Source organism: Olea europaea, chromosome 20, assembly GCF_002742605.1.
Source record: "Olea europaea var. sylvestris chromosome 20, O_europaea_v1, whole genome shotgun sequence".
NCBI classification, from domain to species: domain Eukaryota; kingdom Viridiplantae; phylum Streptophyta; class Magnoliopsida; order Lamiales; family Oleaceae; genus Olea; species Olea europaea.
The window spans coordinates 10,498,025-10,510,380 of record NC_036256.1 but is presented as its reverse complement, the minus strand read 5'-3'; positions in this window follow the sequence as shown (position 1 = coordinate 10,510,380).

Genomic DNA, 12,356 nt, shown 5'->3' with positions numbered 1-12,356 from the left:
ATTCTTTTGGCCCCATAATTTTTTGAGTATTGTCCATCCACTTTCTAACAAAACATGTGACTTCAACAATGTATTGGTCTTTCCAATTTCCTCATTCTGCCATTTTTGAATGGTTAGCATGTGAACAGATTCTTATAAGGCCAAAAGGGTATAATCGTAATTTTAGACAGCTTGAATTCAAAGGAAAAAATATAATATTGACATGGTCCACATTGATGTGATGTATAAAATGCATTTTTGATAAAAATGAGGATCAAACGGGGGTTTAATTGACAATTCCCAATAAAACAAGTTTTATGTAATTCAATTTCTTGAAATTCATTTTTTTCACACAAATTTCATTTTTGCAATCAAACGGATCCTAATTGATTTTTAATTCTCTCTTCTCATTAAATAATTTCTATTTCTTTAATTTTACTAAAATAACTCCGTCTGATTTGTTTTTTCATAAATAAAATTTTGTGCAAGCAAATTTAAGTTTGAGTCAATTTCGTTCAAGAAGTATATTGTCAATTTTTGGTTTGACCAACAAGGTTAGTATAGTTCAGCACTAACTATAGAAAAAGTGTTGTATTTTGGAATTCAGCCTGAGGCAAGATTGGCATGGCTTTTGAAAAGTCAATAAAAGCTTTTGAGATAAAAAAGTTGCTTTTAGATCTGTTTAACTAATTTTATGAAAATATTTCTTCTGTTTAGAAAAACTTTTAGAGAAAGATGGTCCAATGCGACTTGCTCTAAGTACACTTTTAGAATATGAAACTCTTTTAAAAAAATAGTTTTCAAATAAAAATTAATGTAACTTCCTTCTAAAGTCCGTCTACAAGAAGCAAAAATACAATTAAAAGTCATGCCAAATGGTTCATAGTCTAATTCACTCATGCGTTACAACATACTTGTGAACATATTGACTCGGTCGAACCAATACTTTCACGCATATAATTTTTACCATGTGCATATTTCGACATTAAAATTCTTTTTAAATTTTCCTTTATTTTATTTTCCAATTGAAGCACAAGATATCCAAAAAGATATCAGCAGTTAAGGTTAATCACATCTACATAATTCGCAAAATACCCCCAACCTGATGGGAATAATAGAAAAGGTCCATGTTTGAAACATTTTGTGCGGAATACAACTTTTATGTGCGAAAAATCCCCTACCGTCCAATTTCATTAATTTAATCGTTAAAAATAATAAATTAAAAAAGGTCAAAATTAAAAAAAGGAATAATTGCAATTGCACTCCCAAATTTTTTTTTTTTACAAATTATACCCAAGATTTTTATTTGTGTCACCTATCCCAAAACATTAAAACTTTATATTCTTCCTCAATTTTAAAGGATAAAATGGTAATCTTATATTTTCACACAAATAATTAAAATAAAAAAAACCAAAAAACTAAAAACAAAAATCCCCACATCACCTCACCTCACTAATAACGGTCCCAGTGAAATCAAACGATCCTTCATCTCTGCACCGTCCCTTTTTGTCGTTGCTATCAAAATCTAGCTCTGTCATCAATCATTTGATTCTCCTTGTCGAAGTCAATCTAATTAATCGTGTGATCCATAATCCCCGAGCTAGGATTCGCTACGATTAAAGCTGAGGTTTGTGGTTGTAGCTATGTATTCGGATTTACATTATAAAATTTTGATTCAAAAAAATTATAACCTAAATCAATAGTGGAGTCGATGTTGGTTGAGGTGGGAGTGGCATCCACCATGCCTGCAATTTTACTCTCCTTCAAACCCAAATTGGCCGATGGCTCCATCCCAATTTCTCAATCATCATACTCAATGTCGCCCTTAAATCCACAATCATCAATTAAAGATGAAGACAGTGTGGGGAAGGGGATGATTATAAAGTTTAAAAGGATTGGGATGCGGGTGGCACATATAAAAATTTTGGGTATAATTTTTTAAAAAATAAAAAGTTTAGGAGTGCAATTACAATTATTCATTTTTTAGTTTTGGCAATTTTTATTGTTTTTAACGGTTAAACTAACAAAATTGGACAATTATGGATTTTCTGCATCTAAAATGTTGTATCTGCACAAAAAGTTTCAAGCATGAAAATTTTCTGCTATTTTCAATATATAGGGGATATTCCGCACACAATCAAGTATGTAGGGGATTTTATGCTATTAAGTCTTATAGTTACTATAAATACATAGAAATGTCAACGAGTCGAGTCAAGCTGAAACTCAAGGCTCAGGTTTGGCTCGAGCAAAACAAATGAGCCTTTTTCAAGCCCGAGTAGAGTCGAGCTGAGCAAAAACTCAGCCAAAAAAACAAGGCTCGGGCCTTAGTGAGACGAATTGGCTCGATTTTATATTTTATTTTATTTATTAGTGATAAGATTACAAATCTAATATTTTTTTCAAAGAATTTAAAAATTACATAATTTATACAAATTATAAATTAAATAAAAGTTACAACTTACAACCCTCTTTTTTTCGGATTTGGGACCAACTACATGATGTAGGGGGAGTTAAAATTGTATACAAATAAAATATTTCATGTATAATTTTTCTTAAAACAAATAAATTTAAAAATTATACATTTTTTTGAAACAAATTATTTTAAAACTTACAACATTCTATGTTTGGATCTACATTAATTTTTCGACCATTACACTATTAACATATTCTTGAACACGTAATTTCACACATTTCCAGTCCTTCAAGCATATTAAAGCCTCAAACATATCTTCTTTTATTCTTGAACATTTGTCTGATAAAATTTGACCATCTAAACTGAATACAGCATCCGATGCTACCGTAGACACCGGAGGTGTTACTAGATCACGTACAATTTTTGATACAATTGGATATTATCTTTTATTACACCTCTACCAATTTAGGACACTGCAAGTGTTAGTAGATCAAGTACAATTTTTGATACAATTAGATATTGCCTTTCATTACACCTCCATCAATTGAGAAGACTAAATTCCTGTAATTCTTTTTGAGGTAACACATTACGAACGTCCACGCACATAAATCTAGCTAACTCAAAGGAAATTTCAAGATTTGTACTATCGACATTTATTACTCTGGACATTGATGAATTAGAACTAAATGAGGAAACATTTGCATTGCTTCCAAATAATTCCATAAATCATCTGAATTTGTTGAAATATTTTTTGAAAAAGAATTTTGGGAAGTAGAACTACATTGACCTTTTTTTCAGTATAATAATTATTCATTTAACATAACATAGATTTTATATGTACATGTGATAATTTCACATTCATGAAATTTAAAAATCCCTTTACAGTAGTTTTTGTGCTAGTCAAATTAAGTCGATAGTCCATTACTGAAGCTAAAATAAATAAAAAGGACAACTCTTACCAATATTTACAAAATTTTAACTCCATAGAGCAGACTATGTCAGAAAAAATGGTAAATTCCTATATTTATGAAATGTTTGTGAAATGTAGAAAAAATGTTGTGAAACAAATGTAGATGTGAGGTAATAAACTCCGCTACATTCCTTTGTAGTATCGAAAAAAATATTTTAAAAATTTTTACATGTGAAATGCAATAGACAATTCACAATCTTCTAAATTATGTTCAGGTCCATATGCCTGTCTACAATTATAATATAATGAAATCATTTTATCGTAATTTTCACACGAATGTAACATAAGATATGTAGAGTTCCATCTATGTGTTACATCAGTGGTGAATGATTTCTCCTGTAAACCATACTCTGCACATAAACTGTTAAATGCTTGCTTTCTTACTGGTGAAAAAGTAATAAAATTTATTGCTTGTCTAATTTTATCTAAAGGAGAACTTATATGTTCTAATCCAGTTTTTACAATCAAATTGATAATATGACATACACAATGTTGATGAAAAAATAAAGTTTCAAATGTAGGGTTAATGTCATTAATAAATCTTTCGATAACACATTTGTTCACACTAGCATTATTAAAAGTAAAATTTCGAATCATATCTTGTATACCATATTCCTGTATAATATCTTTTAAAACTATGTATATGTTAGTGGCATTATAAAGATATTCTGCACATCTGAATACAATAATCCTTTTATATAAAAGTCAGGTGATCAATATAATGAGCCGTAGCAGCAATATAACATTTTCTATTACCGCCGATTCATAAATCAGAGGTAAATGATATAACACTATTAAAAGTTTTTAGACCTTCAATAGCAACTTATTTTCTTTTGTTATATAATTTTAGAGTATCCGAATGAAGAGTTTTTGTACGATAAGAAGAATATCTGGGTTGGAGATAATTCTGCATGAACCGGGTAACATATACTAAGTCTATCATCATAAGCGGCATCTCTGTTGCAGTTACGTATACAACCATTCCTTCACGAAATCTTTCCTGTGAATATACAAAGGTGGAAAAAGAAGAACAAGAACCACCAAACACTAGTTCAGTTTGTTTCAGGTCAAGATCTTCTGGTTTCGCTTTGCAACTCCTTAGTATGTGTCTATTCAAATGCATTGTGCTCAAATCGGGCTTCCAACTAAGTTCTTTGCCACAGTAATTGCAACATGCTTTCAAAATTTTTACTCTATTTTGAACACCAATTTTTTTACGTATCATATATTGCCAACAATTCGAGGATTCTTTTTTTAATCTTTTAATCTCGAGTACTTCTGCCTCTTTAATATTTTCCAAATCAATTGGAACATTTTGAGATGCATCATAACCGGATGGAGTACTCGAACTACTCTTAAACTGATTAAGCTCATCACTAGTAAAATCCATTTATAACTAATATAGTACAAAATACTGAATATTAGAATGAAAGAAATTGAAGTTAAAACTTGAATTTATAATACTGCAAGTTAAAATCGATTAAAACAAATTGATCTGAAATTTAAAAATTTACCCCATATTTATAGTATAAAAATCCGTTTTTCCTCCAAATTTGAAATTTAAATTTAAAATTTGAATTTGAAAATTTCAATTTACGAGGTTACTCGTAATTCGTAAATTATATATTTATATTGTAAAAGTTAAAATGGAAAGTATAATACAGTTACCTGTAACGATAGCTTTATTTTATAACTGCCTAGGCTGCCTTAAGAGTTAAGGCAACAGCTAGCTGCCGTTACAGGCAGCTAGCTATTAACAACAGCTATAATAGTTGCCTGTAACGACAGCTTTTGAGCTTTCTTTTTTTAAATTTTTAGATTTTTTTTTTTTAAGTTTCGGCTCGTCATGAGCCAAAAACGGCCTGTGACACAAACTAGCCTGTGTGGCTCGCTGAGCCACAATGGGCCAGCTCGGGTCGACACTCAAAATGGGACTCAACTCAAGTTTAGGCTCGCTTCATCCGAGTCACGAGTTGGGTCGGCTCGAGCTTTTCCTGAGGTGAGCCACAGGCTACCCGAGCCATCGAGCCGGTTTGATATCCCTAAAATACACCAATCACAAAAACAAATTGAATTCTTGCTTCACAATCAATATCTTACCAAATCTCTTTGCAATGAAATAAAGAAAGCCAATATTTAACTTTTAGGTATAAAAGAGATTGATAATAAATAATCCATGTATATATCGAAGACAACAAAATCAATTTTGTTAATGAAAATTAAGAAGGAAATATATGGTAACAGAAAAACCTTACTTCTAGAAAATATGGTCCGGACATAGAAGTTTTATCAAAACTCTTTTTCCTACATACTTATCTTCAACCACATATTTACATAATAAAATACTCTATATATAAACCTAAATTTTTTTCCTACTTTTTAAATATACATTTTCAAAAATTTCAATGTTTTTCCAAAAACAAAAGTTCCACAAACAGGAGCTTCATCTAAACTTCGTCAATTATTCACTTATGAACAATTTTTATTAAATAACTCCCTTTATTTTTGGAATCTTCAAATTCATCATGTCCATAAAATGAAAGCTCTTATCGTAGAAGCAATCGAACACACAATCCATTGATGCACTCAAACGAATCGGATACTTATCTTCTTTCTTTTCGACTTCTTAAAGAGAGCTGTCTCAGTATTTTGTTTCTGATTTACAAAAGTCTCATACTTTATCCGCGCTAGGTTATGTGTACTACCACTTTTCTAAACATGAGTTCAAAGCCTTCTCTCCTTTTTTCAATTTGATAACCCTCTATTAACAAAAGAATCGCCACTACCATGTTCTTCCACAATTTGGTTAGAAACGATAACAATAAAAGCAAAATATGTTCTATTTTGCTGTAATTTATCCAACTAATTAGGAAAGTCATTAAACTACGAAGGTTTAAATTTCGTTAATGATGAATATTCAAATTCTTAATATGAACACAAGCGATTATTAGGCTGACATGCACCCTTTTGTATATGTGCTCTTTGAATTTCATCCCAAACATTAATATTATAATTCATAACTGGAGTTCTTAATTGAGGATCCAAAGGAAGTTGCACTAAATCAATTTTATTCTGAAAATCTCTTTTATTCCCAATATTTGATTCTTCTCGAACATCTATTTTATCTTCAACATTCGTTTCAACAATATTTTCCTCTCCACTCGAAAGCACGAATTTTCATTTAAAATATTCCTACATGACTATTATAAAATTAAATTTAATAAATGAATACTATTTTTTGTTTCGTAAAAAAAAAAATTAAATTTGTAATGGATAATTTATTTCATAAACAATTCTAAATCACGAAGTGAGAGAAAGTTATTGCTCGGAATTGAGAATGAAGTCTAAACTTGAAATGGACAATAATTTCTTATGAAAAAAAACAAAATTCCTTGAAACTTGCAATTTGATTATGTCTCTAGAATTCTGATTTTCTGAAGTAGATTGTCAAATTCTATTGAGAAATGAACACACCAATTACAGCATCAGAATAAATTTATTTCTTTTCTTGTCTACGAGTAATTAAGGAGAACCCATTCCCCAGAATTGGACTCAACATTTTATGCCTTTGGGTTGAATAGATTTATCAAATTAGTGCAGCAGACAAATAGAAGCTTCGTCAGAAAACATCAATGGACAGAGACTCAGAGAGTATAATTTATTAGCATGAACAGAATGCGAAAATAGCCTCATTTACTGACTAATTGTTGGGAAAAAAAAAGTTATAAAACTTTCAAATTAAATATTAAAAATTTCAGTTTTTATTTTAATTCTTAAGTTTTCAGTTTTGTGCTTAATTTTAGATTAAATACAAATTTAATCCCATTATTATATTTGTAACATATGTTGAATTTTATTAATTTTCATAATGAGATGGTTGAATTCCTCTACTATAAAAGGGGGTGGATTTCACATTTTTAGACACAACAAAATCGAACACAAAAATACTCTCTACTCTCTTTTCATACATCTCCCTTTTCATACTACTCTCTAGTCATTTTATATTATCTTCTGTTATTCTTTTATAAAATTTTGGCAATTGATAAATGCTAGTTCAATTTTCTCCCTATGGTCGTGCCCATAGAAGAAGAGTCACATGAGTTTTATTTTGGAGCCGTGTAGTGCCAAAAGAACCCGCACGAAGGGGAGGCAACACGACTTTAGGACAACATCCTCGACGTGACTCCCAAAACTTGATTTTCTAACATTCTTCTTGTTTTATATTATTGTTGAATTTACGTTTATATCATTTAATTGATTATTGTAATTTCTAAATAAATCTACATACAAATCACCCAATTTTCCCAACAATCTAAAGTCGTGTGGCCTCTCCTTCGTGCAGGTACTTTCGACACTACATAACTCCAAGATAAAACCCTTATAGCTTGCGGCTGATTTTCCTTCTATGGGCACGACCATAGGGAGAGAAAGAACATGCCCTTATCAATTGCCAAAAGTTTATAGAAGAAGATAAAAATAACAAGAGAGTGGTATGAGAAAAGTAATATGAAAAGAGAGTAGAGAGTATTTTTGTGTTTGATTTTGTTGCATCTAAGAATGTGAAATTCACCCCCTTTTTATAGTAGAAAAATTCAACCATCTCATTATGAAAATTAATAAAATTCAACATATGTTACAAATATAATAATGGGATTAAATTTGTATTTAATCTAAAATTAAACACAAAACTAAAAAAATAAAAAAAATAAAATAAAACTGAAAACTTAAGAATTAAAATAAAAACTGAAATTTTTAATATTTATTTTGAAAGTTTTAAAACTTGTGGTAGATTGTTGGGAAAATTGAGTGATTTATATGTAGATTTATTTATAAATTAGCATAATCAATTAAATGACATAAACGTAAATTCAACAATAATATAAAACAAGAAGAATGTTAGAAAATCAAGTTTTGGGAGTCACGTCGAGGACGTTGTTCGAAAGTCGTGTTGCCTTCCCTTCATGCGGATTCTTTCGGCACTACACGGCTCCAAAATAAAACCCATGTAGGTCTCCTTCTATGGGTACGACTATAGGGAAATTGAACGAGCCTTTATTAATTGCCAAAATTTTATAAAAGAAGAATAGAAGATAATATAAAATGACTTGAGATTAGTATGAAAAAGGAGATGTATGAAAAGACTAGAGAGTGTATTGTATTTGATTTTGTTGTGTAAAACAATGAGAAATTCACCTCCTTTTATAGGTAAAATCAATCCCCACAATTAAGTCATTAAAATAGAGGTTATTACATGAATTACGATATTTTAATTGTGTGAAAAATGATTATTAAATAAATAAAAATTGAAAATTAAATGGGTTAATTGTTAAAAGGTTAAAACTTAATTTTAAGTTACAACACTAATTACATGCATTTTTTATGGAGGCCAGAGGGGTCAAGCCACTCGTATCAACGGGCCATGAATAGTAACCGTGACAAGGTTGGAGGAGTCATGGATGGTTTATTCATTTGTGTAGTGATCACCGCTAGCAGTTAAGCTGAGGCAAATGTATTGAGTTAGGGGAACTGGTAGTCTGGGAAAGTACAGAAATTTAAATAAAAATAAAAAATAAAATAAAAAATCGAATTTTTTTTTGTGGGGTCACTTGATCACACATGACCCCATGTTGGTCCACAGTTGGTGGAATGGTTTAAGGAAAATGTTTGGTGCAGATACCTCACAAAATGTGGACCTCGCATGAATAAATAATGTCAAAAAATTCACCCACCCACCCCGCCCATGTGAGGTGTTGGTAGGGGTTCAGTGAACCTCTACTTTTTAACCAATCACTGTCCATGGTTTAAACCATTTGTACGAAAAATGGGATTCATAAAATTGCTTCAGAAACTCACATAGGGGTGGCCTCATGTGATTAAAATATTGTCCATAAGAACCATCTATCCCTATTGTATCTATTCTGTAACAATTCTGTAACTCCATTTTCTGTACATATAGAGTGCTTCGGGTGGAATGGGTTATGGAGGCTTGATATTGCCCACAAGCTATGATTGTTCTAGTGGAGGACTTTTGCACTACTAACTAAAGGCAATCTTAATCGTAGAGGAGTGACTTTCTCTTTGAAGTTTGTGCGATGTGGGGTCGAGTGAAATATATTGCATGCTTATCTCAGTGGCCAAGGGTGAAACGTGTTTGGAAAAATGCTAGTTGGTTGACGTGTTATGAAATCGTGTCGGCGTATGGTAACTTGAGAGTCACTAATTACGTTATTTGAAGGTTGTTTGTCGATGGAGTTTTGCCAAGTGCGTTTCAGCTCAGGAGACTAGGAGCTGGAGGTGGTTATAAGCGGATGGGAGAAGAGCAAAGGCCGAGAAATGGGTTTTTAAGGGAGTATCATTAAAATGAATTGTGATATGCAGAGAGTCTTTTGTGCTAAAAGGGGTTAGTATATGCCACTGTTCTAAAAGGCGTGCATTGACGGCCCCTGAACATCGCCAATGAGCGGTGAAAACGCAAAACAAAGTAGTTTGGCACCTTATTTAGTGATCAACAACAATCGTTGACCGCTAATGTGCACCTAGGCGAGCATAATTATCCTTTTTTTTCTTTACAATTCTTCTAAATTAAAACTTAAATGTTGATTTCTTCACTTTTGTCGGTTCTAAATTCAAAATAGTCGCTTGAAGCCTTGAATAGGGGAAATCTTTCAAAAATTCCTATTTATTTGCTATTTAATATTTATATTTGGAACTTATCTTTTTATTGAAAACTTTGAAAACATGTATAAATTTTCTATAAATTTGTTTTAGATGTTTGGTATGTATTATTTTTACGTATTAAATGATTTTTTGATTGATTAAAAATTAAAATAATATTAAAATAAGAAAACGCAATTTTATGTCTATGCCTTCCCTAGTCTATAGTTTGGCCTCCAGTCATTACACTTTTTAGAACACTATTATTTGCTAAAGATGCTAAATTAACACATTCGGAAGCTGAATTGATAGGTCAGAGCTTTTCTACCGACTTTCATGAATCTCCTAAGACATTGGTTTTATTAGACATGGTTACCTTATTCAGTGAGGTGCATAGTGGTCCTTGTCGCCATTTACATGTTTTTTTTTTTTTACTTCATCACGGGGCGGGGCTCGTCGGGACGAGTTATTTTGCCATCTCTACATCAATCACATGAATAGCATGTGGTGCAGGGATTGAAATAGAAATAAAATAAATTAACCCACTTGTACATTCATAGTATGTTTGGTACAACTTAAAACTCAATTAAAATCAATTTTTTGATCGTTATTTCATTATTTTAGCAGTCATTTTTAAATTCTTCTCTCACAGATGGGACTCACTTTATCTCTAACGATTAAAAAATTAATTAACAAAATCCCTACCAAACAAGCACTCAAAGTGTATATCTTGTATGACAACCCATTAGGTTAAAAATTGAAGCCATTGATTTAAATGAATGTTAGAGAAATCAATGGTAAAATTGATTGTCATACCATGAAATGTCATCCAAAATAAAGGTGTAGCGAAATTGAAATAAAATTGACATTAGCTAAATTGGCTGAAATTAAGTTGTTACACCAATAAAAAATTTACGATTCTTTTTATTTGAACTTAAGTACTTGTAGATGTGAGGTTGGCTCAAATAAACAATACTATTGATGCCATTGACGACCTTGGTGGCCAGCTGAATAATCTGACACCATTAAGGTTGTCGGTATTAGAGTTTTCTAATTGTTAAATGGCTCTTTTGAGAAGTTAATTACTTGCTTATAAGTTAGTTTAATTAAAAGTCAATAATTATATTGAAGATGAGAAATTTGTGTGTCATGCCATGCTTATGCTGGGCCCTCTATGCATGTGGCTGTGATCTTGGTAAGGTTCGTTAGATGAAGATTATGCACAAGTTTATCACTTTAAGAAGATTCCTTGAAGTGCACCACAAGATAAAGGAACTTTCCACGTTAGTAAAGTATAAAATTCCCAATTTGACTAAAAATTTAAAAATGCATTTTCAATTACACGTAATTCAAAATAAAATTTCTTATTTTTTAACCTATTTAGAGTACATTTTCCCACAAAAACTTATTTTTAATGGATTCCAAACAGAGCCATAATTTGAGTAGATTTCATTAGTTGGAGTAAATATTATTTAATTTGAAAAATGATAGGTGAAATAGTCGTAAAATTTGAAATTAAATTAGAATTTTGTGATCCAATTTAAAAACTAAATTGAAGCTAAGTAACTAAATTGAGACAATTAAAATTTCGCTAAAAAATTTAGTGATGGTAGATGAAATTTTAAACATTTTAATTTTCTTTAAAATGAAATCTTAACTAGTGTGACATACTTAGATGCATTTAGTTTTTTATTTTCAAGTTGTTTTTAGTTTTTATGTGTTTTTTAAAATTGAACGTTTACATAAATTTATTTATATAAAATTTTTAGAAAAAACCCAAAATTTTCTTTGATATGATATTTTTGAAAATTCAAAATTTAAAATATGAGAAATAAACATTAAAATAAAATTTTGAATTTAAAAAATTCAAAAAACAATTCAAAAATAAAAACCATAAAAAATTGATAAATTCTTAAAAATCTAAAAGAGTATATTTTAAAAGAATAAATTCTAAATAAACAAAAATAATAAAAAAATAGTTCAAACTCTTAATAATTATTTACGTAATTATTTTAATTAAATATATTTAAATCAACACATGTAAAACTTTTCTATTCACATAATTAATTTTTATATTTTCATTTCCTATATTCGACAAACTAAATTTATTATTTTTTGTTTTAGTTTTGTAGAGGAAAAAAATATTGTTAGAATTATTAGTTTTTTCTTAAAATTTCAAACTAAGTGTTTTTCTATTTTTTTGTTTTGAGAAATAATTTTTCAAAATAATAAATTTAACTAGTTTTTTTTGTAGTCCTAAAATAAACTCTCAGAACTGAAAATTGAAATTAACTTAAAAAATTGAAAATTAAAAACGGAATAATAAACTAAACGGGCCAT